Source organism: Osmia bicornis, unplaced genomic scaffold, assembly GCF_907164935.1.
Source record: "Osmia bicornis bicornis unplaced genomic scaffold, iOsmBic2.1, whole genome shotgun sequence".
Classification (NCBI taxonomy): Eukaryota; Metazoa; Arthropoda; class Insecta; order Hymenoptera; family Megachilidae; genus Osmia; species Osmia bicornis.
The window spans coordinates 896,119-921,372 of NW_025791458.1; the positions used below are offsets into that span (position 1 = coordinate 896,119).

At 31.1% G+C, this 25,254-nt stretch overlaps 1 protein-coding gene and 1 pseudogene across 1 annotated transcript in view; both read right to left on the minus strand.

Annotated features, from left to right (window-relative positions):
* Positions 1-10,475, minus strand: part of LOC114881042 (trace amine-associated receptor 1) — a 349,388-nt gene extending 338,913 nt beyond the window's left edge. The window contains exon 1 of the mRNA XM_046289948.1: positions 10,004-10,475. The gene's annotated coding sequence lies outside the window, so the exon portion shown is untranslated. The remainder of the gene's footprint in view (positions 1-10,003) is intronic.
* Positions 10,476-22,751: 12,276 nt separating this feature from the next.
* LOC114880771 lies at positions 22,752-22,871 on the minus strand (annotated as a pseudogene).
* Positions 22,872-25,254: the final 2,383 nt, after the last annotated feature.

The window sequence follows — 25,254 nt, forward strand, 5'->3', positions numbered from 1 at the left end:
CTGGAAAACACATTTAGCTAAAACGGTTTGACTAAACCCACATGAATCTGCCTGCAGCTAGTGACACCGTTCATTGGACAAGAAGTCAACATGGCGTCACAGTAACGTAGCAAATGCGCTAAAAATATCAAACTTTACATGCTTATAACTTTTGAACCATTCGATTCCTAAAGTTGAAACTTGCATTTTTGGATTCTCCGCATCAAAAACTATAGATTCCAAAAAAAAAGTCCAAAATTTTGGGTCCGGTAAAGTAAAGTTCAAAGTAAAATGTTAACATTCACGCTATTCGTCAATCAATAGGGCGAATATCTAACATTCTTACAATGGCTAGATGGCTTAATATTAAGCTATCCAACCCTTTGTAACTTTTTAATGGCTGGAGCGAAAAAATTACTTTTTACGTCAAAAAATAACAAATAATTAGCAAATAATTTTCATATATGTTTTTTTATATTCTGATGATTTTGTTCAGATAGCTTAATAGATCTAAAGCTTGCCGGGAATTTTCCTGGCGTTTACACCTGTAATCGCACAGTGATATTATTTAACGCTGTACATAGTGCCCTCTATCCCTGGCGCGGGAAATACGACATACATATAATGTACTTACATGTTAACGAAGTATAATATTTTACAAAGAATAATTTATTTTTCTTTTCTAAATGTATTTTTATCAGAGCAATTATGCATTGGGCTTCGAATAACCGCGTGCTTATTTGAAGTTAAGAAAAGCATCTAGATTCTAGAACCAGGACCACCATGTAGAGGTGTACGGGTTGTTCACCTCACAAGACCGATTAATCAAAGAAATGGTCTTTTGATCACTTTTATGTATAATAAAACTTATTTTTGTGGCATTAATAAAAAGATCTCTGAATTCTTCAGTCTTCAAAAACATATAATACTCATTAAAATAAACACAGGACGCGTAATAAAGATGAATATAAGAAGTACACAATTTCGAAGTTATAAGATTTTTTCAAGTTTGGACTTATGATAATATAATAAAAGCAGTAAATGATTTATATTATAAATTTAGAAAAAAAATGTATTCTTCTATGAGTTAAAGCAGATGAGTTAACATATGTTATAAAGAGAATTTTGTTTTTAATTCTTTTTTAAATTCTCTTTTCTTTTGAAACTATAAATTCTTTTGTTTAATGCTGATGAATGACACCATATCTTCCCTTTATTCGGTTACAATTTCACAGTTGACAACGTCATCCATGTTTATTGCCATCTTTCTGTTTGTTTTAATGAGCAAATATTACATGTCGTTATGTAATGTTGACAACTGTCAAGGTAAAGAATGGGTGTATATATTAAATTATGTTTCATCCCTTATGTATTTAATTTTCTGCATTATTTTTAACTTAAAAATTAGTGTCCATCAAACGTCGATAGTTCAAGTGTCAATAAGGCCTATATTTAGTATTTTCAAGAATGTAAATTTTAAAAAGTCTCTTCTCTAAAGTTTACGTATTTTGAATTGTACCACTATTATTGCCAAGTAGCGATTTGATCTCCATTTATTCAAACAAATATTTTTAATAATTATAAAAATACCTGCTTTTTCATTTAATTTCACTGTCTTTTGAGGAAGAGGGGAGATCTAAAGTTTGCACAAAGGCAGCTCATAAGCACCCAGCGGCGCTGCACATGACATCTACATACAAGCCGTAAATTACGGTAGTCACAATAGCGTGTTGTCTACCGAAAACAAAAAGACGGAATAGAATCTCTAACTCGGTGTAGCAACATTTAACACGTTTGATGATACCAGAAATTCGGAATGGGCAGTGTGTATCTCCGAGTAAGTACATTGAAGAACTTACGATAGGAAATTAAACAGATTTGATTTCCTCGAGACGGTGACCAATCGCTATATTTTGTATGTGTTACAAGCAATATTGATCTAAATCTTGATATAAACAATATTAGTATTTCCCTAAATTAAAATTTTTAATTAAAGGTCTTTTAGGATTTTTTCTTATTTTACTAATTTTTGGAATAATTATTTTACAAAATCCGTATAACGCCTAGGAAAAATGTATATACCTAATATTAAAATAATTCAGATATTTCATACGCATATTTCAAAAACGCTAGGCAATCTATACAATGCCTGCTTTTCATACATTGTCGGTAACATATTATATCAGGAAATGTATAAATTACTTGTACTGCTCTAGGCAAAGTATTAATGTAGAGGAGAAGGTACGAACATGAGATAGGGTAGAAATATGAGATACCATAATTTTAACCCGTACATATAGTATTAACATCTAACAATGATTGTATATCTAGTATTACAACGAGTAAAATACTCTCCCATAAAAACCATTTTTGATAAGTATCATTGCTTTATGTAACAAACGTTTTAGCTTTTGGTTGTAATAGAACATTTTTGCGTGTGTTTTTAATGAAATTTACTTTTATTCATTTTATGAGTTGAAATACGGTTACGTAAAAATTATTTCACTTACAACAAAAATGTTTATATTAAACTTAACATAGTTACTTGGCATTATTGAGTTACAGCAGTTTTGCTGTATAACAAGTAATATCCAAGTTATTGATCAAAAATGAAGATCGAAGAACAAACCGATTGAACACAAATCTATCTTTACAAAACTAAAATATTTGCTGATTTAAATTATAATAATAAATGGAAAAAGGTAAAATTTGTAGTCAATTATTCGGTACCGCAATTGCAGAAAATATAAGGAACATTTTGGCTTGATGTGCCCAATCTTTATATTCAATACATTCCATCCATTTTTAACCGACTTCGAAAAAGGAGGAGGTTACTCGATTCGATCAGTATATTTTTTTCTTTTTTCTTTTTTATGTATGTTCCCCGATTACTCCGAGATAGATGGCCCAATCGGAACGAAACCTTTTGCATCTTGTAGAGTACATATCTCTTCCGATTGTTCCCGTTAAAAAAACATTTTGCATTTTTTCATTACTAACGACATTTTTTTTTCTCTCTTTTGTTATTCAGTCTAAATTTTCTAAGTAGTCTTTGTCGATAGGTCTTTAGCAAAACGATTGTTATTAAATATTATGTGTTTTTCTTAATCGCAAATTTTTGATATTCTCTTACCAGAAAGACTGATATAATACTAAAATTAAATTATTTCATCAGTTTCGTTATGAGTTTCGATACTTTTATCATTATTAATCAACTGAATTATTATTGAAACAAAATAATAATAACGTGTTCTTAGATTAATTTACTTCTTCTTTCCGTATCTGATGAAAATTCGAAAGTGAAGCAAATTGTTAATTAGAAAGATAAGGAAAATTAGAACTGAATGACGACAGAGAATGTTTATTTTATTGGTATCTCTATTTTAATAACCCTGCTGGATTCAGTCAGTGTAAAAAGAACTACAGATGGGCCTATGATCATAGTAAGGCTATAAATTGCCTTAAAAAGACGAAACATAAATAACTTTTTAACTTTAAACAAGAATTTTAATTTTCAATCTTAATTTGAAGCAGAGCCTCATAACAGAAGCACTTTTCTTAAACCGTTGATCTTTCTCTCTTATACATTTACTATATTTTCATAATGAATAAAATTATCTATGAAAATGATCTTTTTTCTTAATTACGTATAAATAAATGACAAATGTAAAAGTATAAAGAGTTTAACCGTCTTTCATTTCAAAACATATTGTTGCAGTGAATGTTTGTAATAAATTGAGTTCAATAATGAACATTTTTTATCTTATTTAACATGTTTAATGCCATGGGGGTTACCAGTGACCGGCGCTGCAAATTACACATGCCTGAATAATGAAAAGAAAATAACAGAAAAACATTATTTTAAATAATATTTCTATCGTACAAATAATGCAAAAGAGCAAATAGAAAATTTAGGTTTTGAAATTTGAAAATTAACTGTTCCTATTCTAAATAACCAGAGCAGTTTCAATACGTCCTACAACAAATGTCCATTTTCGCTATGGCAGTCAACATATTAATATTATCTGCTGATTATTGTTATCAAAAATTGCAGGTTCCAAAGTGATCAAGTAAGAGGACTTCATTGTACACATTTTGTACAGTTACATTTCCATTTGTGTAGGAAATAACGTACGTGATCACTTTTTCCAATTTACATTCCGTTACATCTAATTGTATATTCTTCTCTTTGTAGGATTCTCTAGATCAGTTACATAAATTCGATTGGAAGCATCTAGTATAAACTCGTGTACTATATTTATTCATATGAAGTACGAACATTAATAGAATATCTAATGCGAAAGCGAAACTTCCATGCATACTCATACCTCAGCCTTTACTGTATAAAGCCAGTCGAGCCGGTATTTCATATATTTTTGAATATTTTTAGTTTGTATTATTATATACCACTCACCCTTTCGTGTTACGATTTTTATCGATTTTTTCCACTTAATTCTCTTATTCATAACTGGATATCGCGGTGCCTTCTTGAAACTGAGCTCCAAATTTTGTATGATCGTTGCAAAATATCTTTAAATCTCTACATATTTATGCATTTATAGTTAATCAAATTTTTATTAATTAGAAGAAATCGACTTAAAAGTTGACTAACCGTTTTCTACCGGTGATCAAACTATTCCGAACTTGGGTACTGTAATACATTTTACCCAGCTTTGTACATTCTGTAATTCCATCTGTCGGATTTTTTTATACTTGGCACACAAATTCCAATATTCCGTTCAAAGAACTGAACGTGCAGTTATCTCAAATAAACAAAAAAGAAAGTTAAAATCGGTTAGAGGGTTTTAAATAACGCTCACTGGTGGATGGATACCTGACTACCATGCTCATGAAACTATGTGAAACTTTTCACTTATGAACAAGGAAGTTGAATTGCATTTTTTTTTCAGAATCCTAAAAAGCTAATGAAATTCTGTGGTCAGATTTAGATTTGGCCTATCAGAATCTGTATAAAATGATATGTCACAGGCTAATGAAAAAACCGCAATTTTCTTCAAAAAGATCAATTTTAACATTGATTTTAGACTTTCTCTATATTTGACCTTTATCCTGCAATATCTTAGCTTTCACCACGAAAAGGAGATTTATCCCTCTATTTTGTTCTTATAAAAAGTTCTACAATTTTGTCGTAAACAGAAGTAATTTGTCCCATTGTATGGTACGGATAAATGAATGGGTTCCTGGAAGACGGGCGTATGTTACATTTTTATAAAATTTAAAAGATGTATCTAAAAACAATTTATTGCTCATTTATTGCTACATTTTCAAGTACCAAAAACTTTGGAAAAGCGTGTTTTACAATACGTTCTATTCTTTTTCCATGGAAAGCAACTTTTGGAAAGTTTGTATCTTACGTCCTTCTTCCAGGCACCCTTTCAAATACTCAGTTCAATTTTTTAGAAAAGTTACTTCGATTTAGATTGCCACTATTACAGCAGGTAGACAGTAAGTACAAAAGAAAAATGACCAACTATGGAATACCATTTCCTTTTTTGAACATCATTCTTACAAAATCCCTCGCAACAAATGATAAGGATTTTATTATCGACACCTGATATGGGCAGCATAACACTTAGTTTATTCTAGGTTTATAGGACACCGATTCACAATTTTTTGACAACTTTTTTACAGCGATCTTTACAATCTTTTTGATTTACGTTTTATATCTGCTATTTGTCTCTGTTAGTATGTATAACAACAACTGAAGTACAGATTTGTTCCTATCTTTTTTTGAGTATTTTTGCTCTACTCTTGATTTTTTTCTTCAGGAAAAAAAATCAGGAAGGCTATAATATATCGCTACAGCCGACACCTGCGATCTTGACCAAACCTGGTATGTTAACAGACCTTGACCCCCTCAGTAACCACCTGTAATATTATTTGGTAGACTCTTTTAGTTCGTGAGATATGAACATCCAAAGTTGGAATTTCGACTTTTAGTCAAAATTCGATGAAATTCCCCATAACTAGTCAGAACCAGTTGCAAATGCATGAAAAGCATTTTCAAAAGCAAAGTCAAAAGGATTTTGACTTTCCCAATCAAGAGAAGAACGACTTTTTTTCTTTCGGAAATTTTGCTGGTTAAACGATTTATATTTTCTGTAATTCAAAATATAGTGTTTTCAGAATCAAAAGTTAGGAAATGTAGAGTTACGATGTTTCATTTTTTACAGTTAAAAATAGTTCTAATTGTAGTAAAAGCATGGTTTCTAGACAGAAAAATGAGGTTTCTTTGATACGTTTGTATTACAGTTGTAAAATACCGTAGCAAAAGTTACAACCTTGTTCAAATCAAGTTTTGATATTGGTTATTCAGTCGTATATTTACGCTTGATTTAAAAGCAGTCTTATATTTTTAAAATTCTGAACTTTCATATCGAGCTAATACTAAAAGAACATAAATTATACTTACAAGGGGAACTACCCAAGTGTTACACTCACTTATTAATGAAACTTTGCCAGCTTCTAGAGCTCGCCGAGCTGAACACTCCTATACCCCGTTTTGTGGGCAGACGACTAATTGTTTAAAAGATATTAATAATTAAAGTTAGTTACTACTTACATGGTTCAAATTCTTGATTCCCAACATTTTTTTTTTTTTTTTAATGATAATTTGTCTTTTTTGAATAACTATTACATAAAAATTATCACAAAAAAAAAAATTTTGTTGGGAATCAAGGATTTGAACCGACGACTTTCAAATTGCAAGTCACGGATCTGCTCCGTGGTTAAACACATGACTCGTAATCTGAAGGTCCTCGGTTGAAATCCTGGGTTCCTGTTTTTTTTTTTTTTTTTTTTTTTTTTTTTTTAATGATAATTTTTATGTAATAATTATTCAAAAAGGGACAAATTATCATTAAAAAAAAAAATGTTGCGAACCAAGGATTTGAACGATGGATCTCTTGATTGCGAATTGTATGTGTGAGTTTGTCATACTTCAGAATGTAAGGAGTAACTAACAGTAATTGTTAATATCTTTTAAACAATTAGCCGTCTGCCCCCAAAAGGGGGTATAGGCGTGTTCAGCTCGACGAGCTCTACAAGCTGGCAAAGTTTCATTAATAAGTGAGTGTAGCACTTGGATAGTTCTCCTTGTTAATATGGTATAGGTACTCTAATATGGACCACATTGAGGATTTTCTCCAAGTTAAAAGCATACCATTTTGCTTTTTAAAAAAAGTCACATAACATTATAAATATTTATGAATCTCATAAAGAAATATGTTAGTAGCAACAACAATAAAAACACGAGGACGGTAAAATAATAACAGAGACGAGAAATACATCAATTTTATGCATTGTTAAAAGTTTTCAAACAGCAACAAGACAAAATGATCTCTTTTCTAATCTTCGCTCGATTAGCGATTCACAATGTATGTGCATCAGAGTAATTAGGGTCTTTGAGTGGGGTAGGCCAGGTCCAATTAGCTTTATTAACAGTGTCAAATCTTAGAATCTTGGAATTGTAGAATTTTAAAATGAACCTACTTTGCTCTTACATTAGGCAACGAAATTTAATTGTTTACATAATTTACAATAATCACCAACTAATTATTGTAAACTTTCATGCACTGATAACAAATCCTAAAATCGTTTTTCTCCACCATCCTCAGTTTTTGCAAACTGTAATTTTGAAAGCAAATAATGTCAAATATACAGTTTAAAAAATCTTGTTGCTTTAACTGTAAAAGTTATATAAATTCTCTTTCTAGAATGGAATCTCGTAATTAAAATAACATGTAAAGTCACAAGTGCAAAAAGGTGTCATGTAACATTTTTTTAAAAACTGATTTTTTTTATTAATAATACGCTCTGGATAATAATATATCTTTCTAGTATGTTTATTTTCCTCTATACTTATTATAACAATTTCGAATTTTCAAACGAGAATAATAGTTTATTTAAAAAATTGGAAGTCTGAAACATAAACAAGCTGCAAAGTACAATAGATTTTGTTTTCAATTGCAAAATAAAGTAATTCCGAGAGACATGAGGTGTTGCCAGTGATCATCAACGCCAACGATGCTTGACGTCGCGCTAAGAGTCTGAGAGAGATGTCGAGAGACCATTGATGTTGAGAACTAGTAGCAATTCCTTGTACTCCACAGAAATTTTCAAAATGAATAATATTTAAAAAAAAGTAATTAATATTCGAGAGAAACTGACAGATAATGAGTATCTCATTCGCTTTAAAGATTGTTTAAACACATTTAAAAACTTACAATGCTATAAAAATATGATTTTATTTGAGAAAATTCTTAGAGGAAGAATTTGTGTAACTTTTCCAACTAAAGTATAAAAAATTGTTTAATTTGAAAATTCGGCTCTTTCTCCCAGAATTAAATTTCTTAGAAAGTGAGAGTGGTGGAGAAAAATGATTTTTAGTAATCGATACACAAAGATTTACAATAATTAGTTATTAATTATTATAGTAACTAGTGATAAGGGCATTTTTACAATATACAATTAAAGTTATTACCTATAACATTTATACGTTATTTTATACTTGTGTTACATTGTATATCTTGTACAATTGTGAATGTTGGATCAAATTCCATCATATTGCAATTAGAGTTCTCTTTTTGTAATTGTTCACTGTTATGCAATATAACCTGTTAGCCAACATAATTGCCATTTTGCGTTATACGTTTCTGAAGTTTAGAATGATTTCTTTCATTTCATTTTTATAACAATATTTAATTTGAAGATTAACGAAATGTTGTTCAAGTGTAATTTTGATGTATTTATTTATTAGATATTATAAAACATTTTTTAAATTAACCGTACATTTTATTTCAAAATTACTAAAATTACTTGTTTATTGCAAAATGCAATATTATCTATACTATTTTCTCTCAATTATTTTGTTTTTTCAACTGAAGTGTAAACAACTTGAATAAAAGTATAAAAACATGTTTTCTGATAGTTTAAGAAAAAAATTATGTTAAAATATCAATTTTTGAATTTTCGTGGGTTAAAACTGTATTGAAAAATAGTGTCCAATTAAAACTAAGTTTTATTTTGTGATTTTGAAACAACTTTTATCCTTTTACTAAATTAAACAAAAATGATGCATAGTTCACAGATACTTACAATTAGTAAATTCATAATTTCTCTTGTACTCCCTACGAAACTTATTAAACTCTCAGCTTTGAATAAGATGTCTCGAATGTCTGATCTAATTTTGTTATCCTGAACTATCTCATTATTTGTCAAAATACAAAATGAAAACATTATCAGGGCAAGTTTATTATAGTTCAGAAAAGAAATTTGGCTATGAAGATAAAACTTGTCTCAAGGTCATGTCTTTCAAGATTTCACGGTGATATTTACCTTTTAAATGCAACTGCTTTTTCGTATATAGGTCTATTTTTTCAAACATTCTATGTGAAAAGATATTCGGATATACAACAATATTAGAACAAACAGTTAAAAGAATATTTTAAATTAAAAAGTGAAACACATGAAACAAATTGATAACTTTTTTAATATTCCATCCTAATGTAAAATGTTTCAAAGAATCCATTTATGTAAAAAAGGACATGCAGTTACATTTAAAAGAAGGTCAGTTTGAAGTTTTGAGAGATATGACCTTGAAATATCCTTCACTTCCGTAGCCGGAACACAATAACTTCCCCTAAAGCACCTTTTATTTTGTATCTTAAAATAAATATATTTTATTTCTATTCAACTGTAATTGAGGTGTGATATCTTACAATCACATTTTTGTTACAAATTTAAAGAAACTTTTATTTCATCTGTTACTAAAATTATAAAGCTTTTTAATTTCAAGAACGAAACTTTCTTTCGCGGTTTATGTTTAATTGTAACTTCAAAGTGATACTAGTGTAGATGACCTACTAACCACGTTGCAAATAGTAATGAATGAGAGAAACGTAATAAATATAATTTTGTTGTTGAAAAATTGTATGTAATCGACATTGAAATGTAAAAATATTTTCTTTCAGAATACATTAAGAGTTTATATCTAAGTACGTACCTATTTTTCTAAAGGTGACCACAATGAATTAATAAACTTATTAATTTTGTAGGCTTAAGATTTTCAGATAACTTATTTCTCACTTTAATGTTTCTTCACTTGTATCTTCGATCACTTTCTATTCGCAATAGGAAAACTTTGAATGTGTCTTTAATCGTTCCTGATTAGCACTGTTAGATTACCACGGTAGCACATAGAAGTATAAAAAAAGTCATTCAATCTCGGTTAATTAATGAAAGGTGAACACGTTTGATATTTATAAGAAATCGAATGAATAAGTAAACGGGTGAAACGGTGAGAAAGTCGCTGAACAAACTGCAAGGGTGAAACGAGAAGGACAAGACGAAAGAGAAGAACGTCACGGCGACGTGAAGGCTGACGGTACACTGACTACCCGCCTCGCTGCTCCCAACGACCGAACACTCGAGAGAGAACACCCATTCTCCCATTCCGATCCATTTTCCCCTACTGCACCAACACGCTCTACCATGCCAAAACCCACCCTCCCACGTGATTCCCCGCGACCACCCTCTCAACGTCCTCGACCCTAGCTTTTACTGATCGAAACTGAATGATCCACTTCGCTAACGATCCACGATCCTACCATCTATGTATGTATGTATATGCCTTTATGTTTACTAGAATGAAATCATTACTAACCACGTTCGATCTTTCAATTACGAACGCTTATTACCTACCTGCTGCAAATCAGAATAGTAATAATTATCTGTTTGAAACTAAATTACAGAATAATCTTTGAGAATTTCTCAAATGAAAAACCGATTGATGTAAAATTTTTCCTATGTATTATACTACGTTTAAGGAATATACTAAAATTTTCTCAACCATAAATATTAAGTAATAGCGTCTACAGTTAGCCTTAGAAGGGTGGAAAAATATTGAAAATTTTAAAAATTATAGCGTTTTTATTTTTTGTTTCTATTTTTAAGATAATTTGTGCCTCAAACTTTTTGTTTTAAACCAATGAAAAAAAGTTTTATCGTGTTTACCAGTTTTAGAAATGTTATATTAAAATTTTATATACACAATTTTAGTTCATAAAAATAATACTACCAGCTATAATACTTTGGAATACTATCTTTAAGAAGTTAAGCTTTAAGTAAATGCAATAATAAAAATTCAATCTTTTTGAAGCGACACTCTAGGGAAAGTGTTGCTGAAAAATGGCTAGTAAAGCATTAAATACCAACAACTAGCTACATGTATTAAAGTTACTTTTATAAACTAAATTATATTGGAAGATATTTTCATAAAGATATGTAACAAAACTGATATCTTTTTATAGTGTATTAAATTATAAGTGTGAAAAACATTATTAGTAGGAGAGACAAAGGTCTAAAGTCTAAAGTAACGTTGTAAATAAATAAAAAATTATTAGCATGATGTCAAATTATAATTGAAGTATAAATAATGTTGTTTTTCTTAAATTATAGCACAGGATGAATAACAAGAAATGTTACAAGTAGTTTTTATTACAGTATAATACAAAATGATAAACTCTTTCTTTTTTAATTTTTTAGAATCAATAAGGATTTAAACCAGGAGCGGATCTAGAAATATTACTTTAGAATGGTGAAATATAGGGAGGTCCATTTCGATCTTTAGACACAATTATTATTCAAATTATTCATTATTCCGAAAAATGTTTTAAGTGGAATTTAGTTTATTTTTAGAGGGACGTCTTATAATGGTGACAAATCTTGTCTAGGTGGAGGTACTTCCGAGAGTTAAGGGTGACTTTCCCTTTTTAGTGGAACTGTGTAAAAGTGTTAAGTTAAATGACATATTTTGATACTTTAATATATTTGTTCGTAGAATGTTTTATCCATTCAATTTATGCAAAAATAAGTAAATGCAAATATTTTTTAACACAGAACTCCATGCTTGTTTTTATATAGATTGATTATTATTCTAATCAGTTTGTATGAAAAAGTATTAGGGTAAAATATTTAAAAAAATCAAGCACAGGTTTAATCTAATTCTGATTTTTATATTGTTTTCATTTTCTAAATTTTACACTGTGTCCTTAAAAATTATTCTTCCAATATATGAAACTCTAATTTGAAAATTATACATTGTTTTGTAAGTTTGGCAAAACAATGGTTCAAGAATTAAATTTTATATAAAATGCCTATGGTTTGAATTTAAAACATTTCAAGTATTTTTGTAATCCTACCATAGTACCATTTACACAGAATATTTCAGGGAATCAATCTATGTAAAAAAAATTGTATGTACATATACAATCCCACTTAAAAAGAGAAATGTAATCTTGAAATCTCGGGGGCGTCTTATAAGATTTATAATCACTGTAAGATTTTCCTTTCGAAACAAAGTAAGTTCTATTTCAAACATTCTTTGAAATAACGGATGGTACAGGATATAATTATAATAGAAATAAGAGTTCAAATAAGACATCCTGTCTACGGGGTATGTATTACCTAAGAAAAATTACCTGAATATCTCTCTTCGTGTTAGGGATAGAAAGTAATCCTTAAAACAAAAGTTGGAAATAGTTATGAAAGTTATTCCATGGCGAAAAAGAAGTTTTTCTCGTGTACAGGTGTTTCAGAAGATTTAAAAGCGCTCATTTTTTAAAATTGATTGATGTATCTTTTTTTAAAATGGACGATTTCTCAAAATATTCTACATAAAAAGTACTATAATGTGTTATTTAAAAAATCAACAGTACCATGTATAAGATAATTTAATTCTTGGAGTACTATGGACTCATATATGCGTCCAAACATAATTGTCATAGTAATTTATACATAATTCCATAGGTATTGTGTTGTATTCTTGATACGAAACATAACTATAAGTGGACAATAGAGATTTTAATTTAAATCACTAATTGTACTCTGTGCAAGCTTAAGAATACTTCATTTTGAAAGTGAAATACTTTGTATAAAAATTTGGAATATCTCCAGAATTATTAATTTTTTGACATTGTAGCTTTTTTTTATATAAAATATTTCAAAAAATCCATTTACGTAAATAAACATATGCAATTTCATAAAAAATGAGAAATACAAATGCATTATTTTTTCATTTGAATCTATTCTTTGGTACAGTCTGCGTAAAAAAGTATTATAGTACAATGACAAAAGATCAATAATTCTTGAGATATTGCAAATTCTCACAGAAAATCTTTTCCCTCGGAATTTACAATAACCTACGAATTGTTGATCTTTAAAATATTATACCCTAGGGGTAGAACTACTGGCGTACGAAAAACATTTATTTTTGAATTGAAAATAAAGTAGAAAAATAAATAAATAAAAGATAAAACGTAAAGTAGGATACAGAATAATTTTTTATCACGACAAAGACTAATATACACTTTAACAGAAGCACCTCAGTAATTTCTGTAACTCAAAATATAAAATCCAGGTTCCTTCATTTTTCTAGTGTTAATACATTTTTATACAAAATTTTGAGCTACATATACAAAACGTGATATATGGTTCCATTTGAAAAGATAAAGGTGACCTTTATGTTTCTTAAGCACCTCCAGCTGAGACAAAGTTTTGTTATTCATGTAACGAACTCCATGGAGCTATACAACTTTTGTTTCAACACTTCTTTTCGCTCCTGAAATTGTAAAAGTTATTCGGGTCACTTGTCTTGAATAACTCACCCTCAACAAAAGTATATTATTTAATCATCTTCTATAAGATTTGCAATATGGTTACAGTTTATTCATTAAGATTTTTATTTGATAGCAGCTTCAACAATCAAGTTCTAATCGACTGTTTATGTACCCGATTAAATAATTTATTTGATTAGCAAAACAAGCATAAGATGTATTACAATTTACTAAAATTAAAATAATAGCGAAAGCAATTTTATTTTGTAAAATAAATTAATTTTTTCAAAATTCCCTCTCCCCTCCAGTTTTTCTCTGATTTATGCCAAGCAGGGTTTACAAATTTTAAACCCACGAGGGACGAAAAAGAAACTTTCAGTAATTTTTTCTTTCTAGTTCTCATCAAAACAAATATGTACTATATGGTTAAAAAATGTAAATACGATTTCTGTAGTTGAAAACGTGTAACGAATGGTTCTATTATATTATTATGTATTTATTAACATGTTTGAAGGTATTACTTTATTGGGGTAACTAGGATTTTTGGATGGGATAGACTAGGTTCCTTAGCATTATTAACAGTGTCAAGTGTTAGAATTTTGGAATATTGGAATCTCGAAATTTTGTAATTTTAGAAGATGAAAAATTTAGAGTCTTAGAATATTACGAATTTATGAATTTTGTAATTTTAGAACCTCATAATCTTAGAATTAAAAAATTTTAAAACCTCAAGGTCTTAGCATTTTTTTAATTTTAGAAATTTAGAATTTTAAGATCTTAGAATAGTAAATGTCTACACTTTTCGGGGGGAGGCACTCTAGCCCCTAGTTACACCAATATATTACTTCAATATAACGCTGCAGCGAAAACTCCAGTATTCAGGTATTCCAATGCAATGTTTTCCAGACTATTGCGACAGTCGTACCCGTACTGCATTTCCACTTTGTTTCTCTAGCTATTGAAAAGTATAGGATAGGTAGAAAGAGTGAGCAATTTTATAATAAAAATAAAGGATTTGTCACTTTTCATTACAAGTTCATGAGAATATTATTAACAGTCAGATACAGTTTTTCTAGTTACCTAAAATGAATACTCATATGATTTCATTTGACCTATTCGTTACTTGAATGATAACATATACATATATGTAAATACTAACGATAAAAGTAAACAGGTTAAATATAGAACAAAGTGAAGGACCAAACATAATGATAATAATTAAAAGCATACAGTTTTTATTTTTATTTAACCGAACAGTATCAAAAGAAACATTCATTTGAAAACAGTAACTACTAAAAAATTAGACTACAGAATAATTGAATAGACGAGTGGGTAAAGGTGACTTGTCACAAATTAATTATTATTTGAAGTAAAACAGATCTAAAGATTTACAACTGGAATATTAATATGCATTCTATTTCTGCAATTAACAAATATTGGTTAACCCTTTAAGTGTTTTATTTAATTTTTGAAGTGTGAACTTGTATGCATAATTATTTTTAAACGGTGACGAGTATACTGGACAAAATAAATTATAACAGAATGACTTTTTCTATTTGCTGCTTTTAGAAAAATTATATTTTTATTGTTTAAAAATTGATATCATTATTATTTACAGAATTGTAGATAAATTTGTTTAATAATGAATTAAAAGCAATCGCTAAAAGTTACTGATTAGAATATTGAAATCTGTCATTGTATATTCTAATTCTTTTTCGTTGTTGCTTTATTGTCGTGCTTTCTTTATTAATATTCTAAAATGCGTTAAAATTACGAATATGTTTCTTATTTTATCTAAATTTTACTAGCAAAACGAATTATTTTCTCCATGACGAGTATACTCGCTATTAAATAAAAAATTGCCATTTCTTTGTGACAAGTATACTCGACATAAACAACAAAAGGGTTAAGTAACTATAAAATTATATTTTTAGTGATAGTAATGATTAAGGAGATCATTTTTATCTTAAGGAGTTATATGCACTTATAATTAAAATTTTGAAAAAATGACATTCTTTTCAAGTACGTCATCTTAAGAATATTTTTTCAAAGTTTGATGCAAATTCGATTAAAATTCATAAAAATATAGACCTTTATAGAAGTACTTTTTATACAGAAGTAATTAGTAAAATCTCTTACTTTCTAATAGTTTTTAACGGAAAAATTTCTGTATATATTTTAATTTATGTAAAAAGTTGCAGATACGTAACGGTTTCAGTTCTTACAGAAAAAATTGGCAAACATTCAAATTGTTAAAAGATAAAGCTATTATTATCTTTTGAAAATTTAAAGTTATCATAAGAATAGAAAAAACTAAAGATATTAGAAAAATATAGTGCTATTTTGCAAGTATTATCACATCAAAGAAATTTTTTTAAACGTTGCATAAAACCTTTATTCACCCATGGCTACAATTATAAATCATTTATAATATCTGTATATGCAATAACCACAGGTGAAAAAGAATTTACTAGAGTTGGAAAACCCTTCTTCTGTAAAATGGGATCCTTTATCGACCTTTGTCGCGCTAATGATCGTATCAAATTCCACAACCTACTAGGCGATAGATAATTAAATTCTTTTGTACCTGATAATGATTATAGAGTTTGCAAAATGAGCATATTAATAAACACACTAGACTACTTAATTATCGACATAGTATCATCTCTAATAAAGCATAAAATAGTTTGAGATAAATTCAGGAAACGTTTAATCGAACAGGTCGACGTTACTGTTCTAAGTATGTGATAGAAAACTGATAATTAATACCAGAACTACCGGAGTTCAATGTACAGTAATCCCTTGGTTTACGCGAATAATTGGTTCTACGAAAAGACCATGAAAAATTGTTTAAAATAAGTATTCGTGCCACATTCTCAAATATGTATTTACCTCTTATCGAGGTAGATAAATTGCTGTAAATAAATTACAATAAAGAATCCCCAAATTTGTGTTTTCATATAACCCATCGTGATGGTATCTGGGCTCTGGTAGTTCAAGCGCGTTAAAGTGAATACTGTACACTGATTTTTGAATTGAAAATAAAATAACAAATTAAATAGGTAAATAATAAAACTTAAACCAGAATGTACTATAATTCTTTATCTCAACAAAATTCAACTCAGGTTTCGGCAAAAACTCTTTAATAAATTTATAAACCCTTTGGTTATTTTAACCACTTTAATAGTTTTAGTGTTAAAAAAAGCAAATAAGTATAGATTATTTAAGTTCACATATTTCAATAGCAATGGATTACGAAACTCCAGAAGTAGCGACAAATTCCAATTCAAATCAATCCGAATATTAAATCGAAACTCCAAATACACAAGTTTACGTAAAAACAAGAGCTACTTAATAGCACAAATAAGGAATGCATCAAATATTTAAAATTAGTAAAACGCAGGAAATGCAAATAATATGAAATACAATATTAAATTAAAAATGGGACCCTCTTCATGGTCCGCCGTCCTAAGAATAAATATCTTAAACGCTTATTTTAAGTTCGTGCATACAGAAAATATTAATATGGATAATAACTAACTGACAAACGTCATTAAAGAAAAGATGGACGAATTATACGAAGACTTACAACAAAGTAGAACATGCTTCTTTTTAACCTCCAACATCAGACTATTTTGCAATACAGTGTAATCTATATAAATTTGAAAATTGATATTTTAATATATTTCTGTTTTCAAGCAACAGAAAAAGTGTTTTGTATATTTCTCATCCAAGTTGATTGCATTTTAATTGAAAGAAGCTAAAAAAGTAATTATGAAAAAATTGTGTACGCTATATATTCTGCCACATGTTGTCAATAATGTGTTAATTTATGAGAGCGCTATAAAAATTAACACGTGATTGTAAAATAGTAATTTTATAATAAAATGTTAAATGCCATAATATGTTTTTTAAAATAGATATAAATTGCATTAAAGATTGTTATAAAAGCAAAACAAATTATTCTGAACTGCAAAAACCTGTTTTGCAAAATTGCAATTAGGTAAATGCGTTAACACTTTCTTGCAGAATAGCATCCATATGGGAGTATTTCTTCAAACTATTTTACTTTCTATCAATAATTAAGAATGCAACTAAAAAAGTACATAAAAAACTTCTCAAGCTTTAACAACATCCTAAGTAAATTTCACTTAAAACCTGGGCAGTAAACTACATAATCAAATATGCAATTACATTTAGCAACTCACTTACTTTTTACAAACATGGAAAACAGCCAACCCAACAATAGGCTTAACGAAATATTTACAACGGTAATAAAGAATGCTATAAACATTTTCTGTAATGCTAATATTTTCGCAGAATTTCAACCTTACTTTAAATTGCAAACACAGTGCAATTTACACAGTATATAACGAAGCACAATAATTCAAATAAAACATTCACTGGGTCAGAAATGCCGGGAATTGTGTTGGCACTCTATTCATAAATTCAGAAAAAATCTTTAGTACTGTATGGTTCGATGAACTTTTCTACAAATCCACGAAAAAAGTCCTCCCGCAACTCGTAAAAGCGATTTAGGAAACGACACTCAATAAACATTTTTACGTAACGACTAGTCAGCCCAAATCCTCGAAATCCTTTCGGGTGGAAAACGGGCTCCAACAAGGAGCGGTGAACTTACCTATGCTTTTCAACATATACAGTGTGTTCCAAAAATAATGCACAATCGGGAAGCTATAGATTTTATAAAATAAATCAAGAGAAACCTTATACGTTTTATACGCAGGGATAAAAGTAGTTTCGATTAAATTTGCTCAAAGGGTGATGCCACTCATGGATCCATTTTTCTTCACCAAAATTTCAGTACAAATTTGGTATAGGATGAAAGGTCTCGTCATCCCGATTACAATGATGTATATCATTAGTGGGACTGGCTTATTGTTCCAGAGAAAATGGGCTTTAAAGGTTCCATTAATTCATTCCAAATTCCGATAGTTTCCGTTAATTCCGTGTGGCGTCGCCTGAGCGTTTCCGCTCCCGGCGCTCGATTCCAAATTGTTTATTAATTTTTATTCAGTTGTCCTGATTTGCAATTGCCATCTTCATCCTTCGGCATTGAAACGTGACGTTTAAATCCGAGCCGCGAGAATTTCTGGATCGCATCCTTTGTGCTGTATTTCCACTGGTTGAGTTTCCTCTTAAAATAGTGTGTTTAGTGTTCGCGTGGACGATTTTGAGTTATTTCCAATTTGTGTTTCATTTAAATTGTTTTAACTCTAGATAGTAGAGTTACGCGTTTGGACGCCTTCGTCTTCTCGGTTGTAATAAATTTTGTTGTTCTTCTTGTTGCTTTACCATATAGTATACGTGTTGTGAAAACTCTAAAAGCTTGATTTAAATTCTTTGATCTATTCCGAGAACTCTGCGGATCGGCCGTGTACGATTATATGCATGAAGTGAGGTGGAGGTAAGAAGAGCACGCCATTACCAACAGAGGGATTCATATCGACACAGGTTATGTATTACCATCACCCCACATCCGTGTGACGGCCGGCGTCGAAGTCGGTAAAAATAGAAAACGCCTTCAGGAGAATTTATCAACGCCGCCTTTACCAAGCATTCTCACCAAGCATTCTCGCCAATCATTTATTTTCATAAACAAAATTCGAATAGCTTTTCTGTACATTCATTCCTTCCACATCCATCAAACTGTAAAGACATGTCAACCTTTTCTAAATTCCAATTCCAATAAATCATTTATATTTATATATCCGAATGTTTAAACTTTTATCTTTAATATGGATTAAGACTCCATATCCGTGTGGTGACCTCTGCTTATGGTCAGCCGTCCCGCCGAAGCGTACGTTTCCGATGAAAGTTACGGGGAAGAATTGGGGGATGTTTACGGCGACACCTACTTCCGGGAAAAGCGTCGCTTTCCCTTTCCGGATGAAAGTTTGGCATTCTTGTGCGGACGCTTGAAGCAGTTGCTTCGTGTTTCGGAAACGCTTTTTCCAGGCGCTGTAGTTTGCGTGGTTGGTTTCATTTGTGAATTTATATTCAATGTTTGAGTAGTCTAAGTTGCGTCCAAGTTTATTATAATTGATTAGATGTACCTTGTTAGTTGCAAATTTGTAGCAAGTAATAAAATTTCACATCAAAACTATTTTGTGCTTGTGATCCATCAAGCGGTAAAGTAGGAGCCCTAACTCTTAGGATAACACTTATTCCTACATCCGTGTGGCGGCGTCGCGTCGTCGCCTGTGCGTTTCCGCTTCCTGCGCTCTATTTTAAATTGTTTATTTAACTTTTATTCAGTTGTCCTGAATGGCTTTTGTTCTTCATCCTCCGGCATCGAAACACGTCGTTTTTAATCGGAGCTGTGTTAATTTCAGAATCGCATTCCTTGCTGAATTTTCTCTCGTGAGATTTCCTTTTCTTAAAGTGCAGTTTGAGTTCCCTTGAGCTTAAGTGTTATATTTGTAAAGTTCCAAGTTTATTGAGTTTCGCGTTTGAACGCCTTCGTCTTGTTGATTGATTTATATTTTGTGATTCTTGTTATTATTAAACTTTTGTGTTATTTAAACTCTTTAAATTTGGTTTAAATTAGTTTACCCGTTCAGAGTTAATTGCAAATAAATCGAGACCAATTTAATATATGAAGTGAGGTGAAGGTAAGAAGAGCACGCCATTACCGACTGAGGTTTTTTACTGAGCACTCGATCTATTTTACCATCACCCCACATCCGTCTAACTATCGGAATTTGGAATGAATTACTGGAACCTTTAAACCCCATTTTTTCTGGAACGATATGCCGGTTCCACTAATGATATACATCATTATAATCGGGACGACAAGACCTTTCATCCTATAGCAAGTTTGTACCGAAATTTTGGTGAAGAAAAAATGGGTCCACGGCTCATAGCATAAATAGCATTAGCCTTTACATGTGTTGTAATCTAAACCAGTGTTTTTCAACCATCGAGTTGTGGCATCGATTGATCGCGAGAAGAGAAATTAGATACGTCAGAGAGAACCGCTTTCTTCAATATTGAAAACGCAACTGAATTGTTCTCGTTTGCTATGATGCCTAATTTTTATCGTTTGGTTATACGAATAACGCATCGCTATATCGTTATTTCTCTTTATCACACGACTGATCACCTCGGACGTAATAAACACACATTTCAGACAGTTCGATTCTCATTGTCAATTTTACGTTTTTATCTGAACCTGTAATGAAAATTGAAAATATAAATCAGATAGATACAAGCAGTGACTATAGATAGTAGAAGACTGGACATGCCTTTGTTCTCAAAGGCTCGTGAATTTGTGCCTCGAGAACGAGCGCCATCTGCTCTATCCTAATATAAAAATGTGAAACACTTCGCACTATAACAGTCTAATACGCGTTGACGATAACAGAAGATTGCTTCGGTACCCAGGATTGTACCCTTTTGCTTACAGCCTTTAGCTCAGCGTTGCCATATCTCAGTAGACAAAGAAAGAGAATACACGCAACGAGATAAAATGAGGTAGATACATGTCAAAGGTATGCCGCAAGATATCTTATTTTGTCGAGCTATGCTCGAGTTAATTCCTAGAAAAAAAACGTTATCCTGCAAACGAGAATTCAACTGCTGGCTCCTAATAAAGCATTACGATTGAGCATGTGCTATCGTGTGTTCACTTGCCAATACTGAAATATTACGGCATAGTAATGAATTAAAGTGAAACACCGTATATGTCATATAAACAAACGTTATAATGTAATCATCTGATATACTATCATCAAATGGTTTCAACAATTTTTTAATATGTTCTGAATCACTTTTTTCTTATACATGATTTACGGACAGTTCTAGAAATTAAATAAAAATATTATCAATGTAAAAAAAATTAATGTCTACAGAGGGATTTAAACCTGGTACAAAACCGTTAGACTGTCTTAGCACTCTGATACATTGCGTCAGGACTACTAACACTATCGAAAATATGTACTTACTTTAATTTCCTTCATTTTCTGTGCTCGTTTGTTGCATTTATAAATATTAAAGATTGCATAAAACACTTATTTGATAAAGAATGAAATTTCTGTATATATGTATGTATTCTTATATCTTTTCTTAAAGACGTACGGATATAATATAGCATTTACATATTAAAAAAGAAAAATTCTCCTCCCTTTTGTTTAAATACTTCACAAATTAATAATTATCAAGCTTTCATTTTTTTAAGAGGTTACACACTAATTAAAAATAAAATTGTCTCCGTGGGATTCGAACTCGACCTTCTGATTGTGACTTTTGCATTCATCATCAGATTGCTCGGGACTCGCGTCAGAATACGTGAATTGATGGTGGAAAGCACTGAAGCGATAGCGCACACGGATGGAAGCAGATATATGCTTGCGTGTGAAGTACGAATACTAGTTGCAATACATATGGAAACAGATGTGGCAACATTGCAGTCATACTATATGTGCGTGCGTCTCTTCACCTTACCGTAATCGATAAGGTAGTTGTACCAGTGAGGTATGGTAACAGAAGAACTGCCAAAACAGGCACGACTGTTATACCGACTGTGGAAACCTCTCTTCATACTGGGGCGTGCTCGCCCCAGAAATGACGACCCTTCGGTAACAAAGGCATGTCCAGTCTTCTACTATCTATAGTCACTGATACAAGTAAGTTATACATATAAACTCTGAGAATTTTATCTAGGTTGATCAACGCATCCAGGAGTTAAACAATATAAATTAGCAAAAATCGCGATTTTTCAGCTGAGAACATGATTAGTCAAGTTTAGCCGACTATAATACGCTACACATAATCAAAATGAATTCGAAAATTTGTACAGAATTGTTAAGAAAATGATACTCAGAATATCAAATTTTATTATATATATATATTTAATGTGAAAATTAAGATGATTTGAACAAAAACTTATTCTTCATGTTAACGAATACACGTGCGAACATTCAAACTCTACTTCTAACTTCTATCTAACGGAAAACACACTTCCCAACCTCTTACACTCAAACAATAGAAAAACACGCATATCAACCACATACTACAAACATTCAAAAACATAAATCACTTTTCCAACAAAAATGTTTGAAATGAAATAGAAGTGAAATAGTGGTGAAATTTTTTAGTTCAAAAAAACAAAACAAATGCTAACTGCACACGGAATTCCCAAGCAGTCACCTATCTAAGTACTATCCGCGCCGAAATTAGCTTGACTTCGGTGATCAGACGGGAACCGGTATAATCCTAAATCGTATGGCCGTTAGCTGAAAAATGTAGTCTTTTATGTCAAACAAATATTAAAATTTTAAAGGATACGCAATGTAATTAAAATACAATCGACTCCCTGCATCTATGGTATCCGATTTCAGAATCTACTATGGTTAACTATACCAAACAATGTATTTATATCGCAATAGGATACCACGGATCCTTTACATTGCGTATCCTTTAGAATTTTAACACTTTACCGATCGATACCGGTTGAATATCGTACACTTTTCACCGATCCCTCGGTTGCAAATAGTTCCCTAACAACGGCTTTGTTTCGAAGAAGGGTAAGATTAACAAAATTATATAACAATATGGGAGCTTATCTCCTCTCGCCGAAATTCAATCTTTTTCCTCCTGTATATTTGGCGATGATTCCGTTGAAACTTTCGACGGCATTATTGTTCCTATTATACAGCAAACTCTCAGCATGCGACAACAGAGGTCGAAGTATTTCTTTTATGTGTTCGTACACTCCGATCTTCATGAATTCGGGAACAATGTTCTTTTCATCTTTTTTACTCGTTCCATCGCAGAAGTATTGCAGTTTTGAACAATCAAAAACGTGGCTAGGAACATTGTGTATGTCGGCATACAAATTCTTAACTTTCTCAGCGGTTGTTACTTGCTGACTGTATCTGAACACTGCGGCTTTTACTATGTCCGCACGCATTCGCCGAATGCTGCTTTCAACGATTCTTCTCAATGGTATCCAATTATAACGCCGACTCCAGACGCGGAATCGTACGTTCCAGTCCGATATGATCGTTTCATCCAGCTTCCATCGGCCACAACGGGGATGTGAGGGATTCCAAATTCGGGAACAATATCGCGTCTTTCAATGGCCAAGCGTTTTTCTTCCTCTGCCGCTGCTACCATCTCTTCTTCTGCAGCAACAATTAGTGCTTTCACGATTTTATCGTGATGCTTTCTAAATTCTTTCTTCGACATGGAGGGTATGTTCATCGCTGCAAGGAACTCCTTCATTTGGGCACAACTGCCTCCATTCACGAGTGTGTCCGCAACGGCACACTGGTTTGTTTCCATTTTATTGCTTTCGTCAGTTTCACTGTGGATTTCACCTTTATATTTGCACATATCGCATATCACACTGAGGGTGGTCCTCAGGTCCGACCGTTTCATGCCGGTTATTTTCAGGTGTCTAATTCCACAGTCTTCCCTGTTTTTAGGGAATATGTAGCCTAACCTAACCTATCACATCTACGTCACAAAAGCGTTTCAATGCATTGACCACCACCCTCTAGGTATTCTGTATAATGACCGGACATTTTATAGATTGACCGAAACTTGTTACGGACATTTTACACAATGTCTTTTCGAACGGGCATTCTACACAATGCCCGGTCATTTTACAAAATGCCCACGTTAAACACATTGTCCGTTACAAAAAGTTTCATCGCGATTGGTCCATTCCTTGCAGAGTAACACCAAGAAATAGACTTTGTGCTATAACAATAGTTACTAACAATGATAAATTGCATACATTTTTGGAAGCGATATTGAAATATCGCGGAAATATTGCCGCAATCGGTACATTTCTTACAGAGTAACACCACCGAACAGGTTTCTTGCTATAACAATAGTTATTAACAATAACAAATTCCACAAATTTTTGCGATTGGGATCATCGCGAAAATATCTCTGATTAGATATGAAAGGTTTCATCGCGATCGATACATTCTTTGCAGAGTAACCCTAAAGAATAGGTTTTTTGCAATAACAATAGTTATTAACTGTTGCACAGTGGGTTGCGGAAAAGGTTGATTTACACTCACTATGAATGACCTTTTTTATAATGTTTTATTCTTAGAGCTTTTACTATAACAAAATGCAACATAAATTGAACCTTTTATAATGATATAATCAAACTGAATATTAAATGATAAACTCTCTCTGTACTTAACGCTTTTTCTAATAACTCTTCTTACTCTCTTTGTTCTACATCTAATCACCGGAAGTACGTACGCGCGAGACTATCTTCACTATATATTGGCGCTATTATTTGAATTTTGATTGTCTTATACTAACATTAACAATAAGAAGTTACATAAATTTTTGCAAATGGGATCATCGTGGAAAGATCTACGAGATGCATTGCTTGCAGAGTAGCGCTAAAGAATAGGAGTTTGCAATAACAATAGTTATTATATAGGTATGTACAGTTAGGTCTCGATTAGTGCGAGTAATAAATCCCAGAAATTGTTTGCATTATTTGAATTCGTACCATTCAAATACTTGAAATATAGGATTTGGTTCTTATTGTTAGTTAAAGAAAATATACGATTAAAATTTTGAAATATACCTTTCATACGTATATTATTAAATTATTGTTACGTCCGGATTATTTTTAATAATCCGA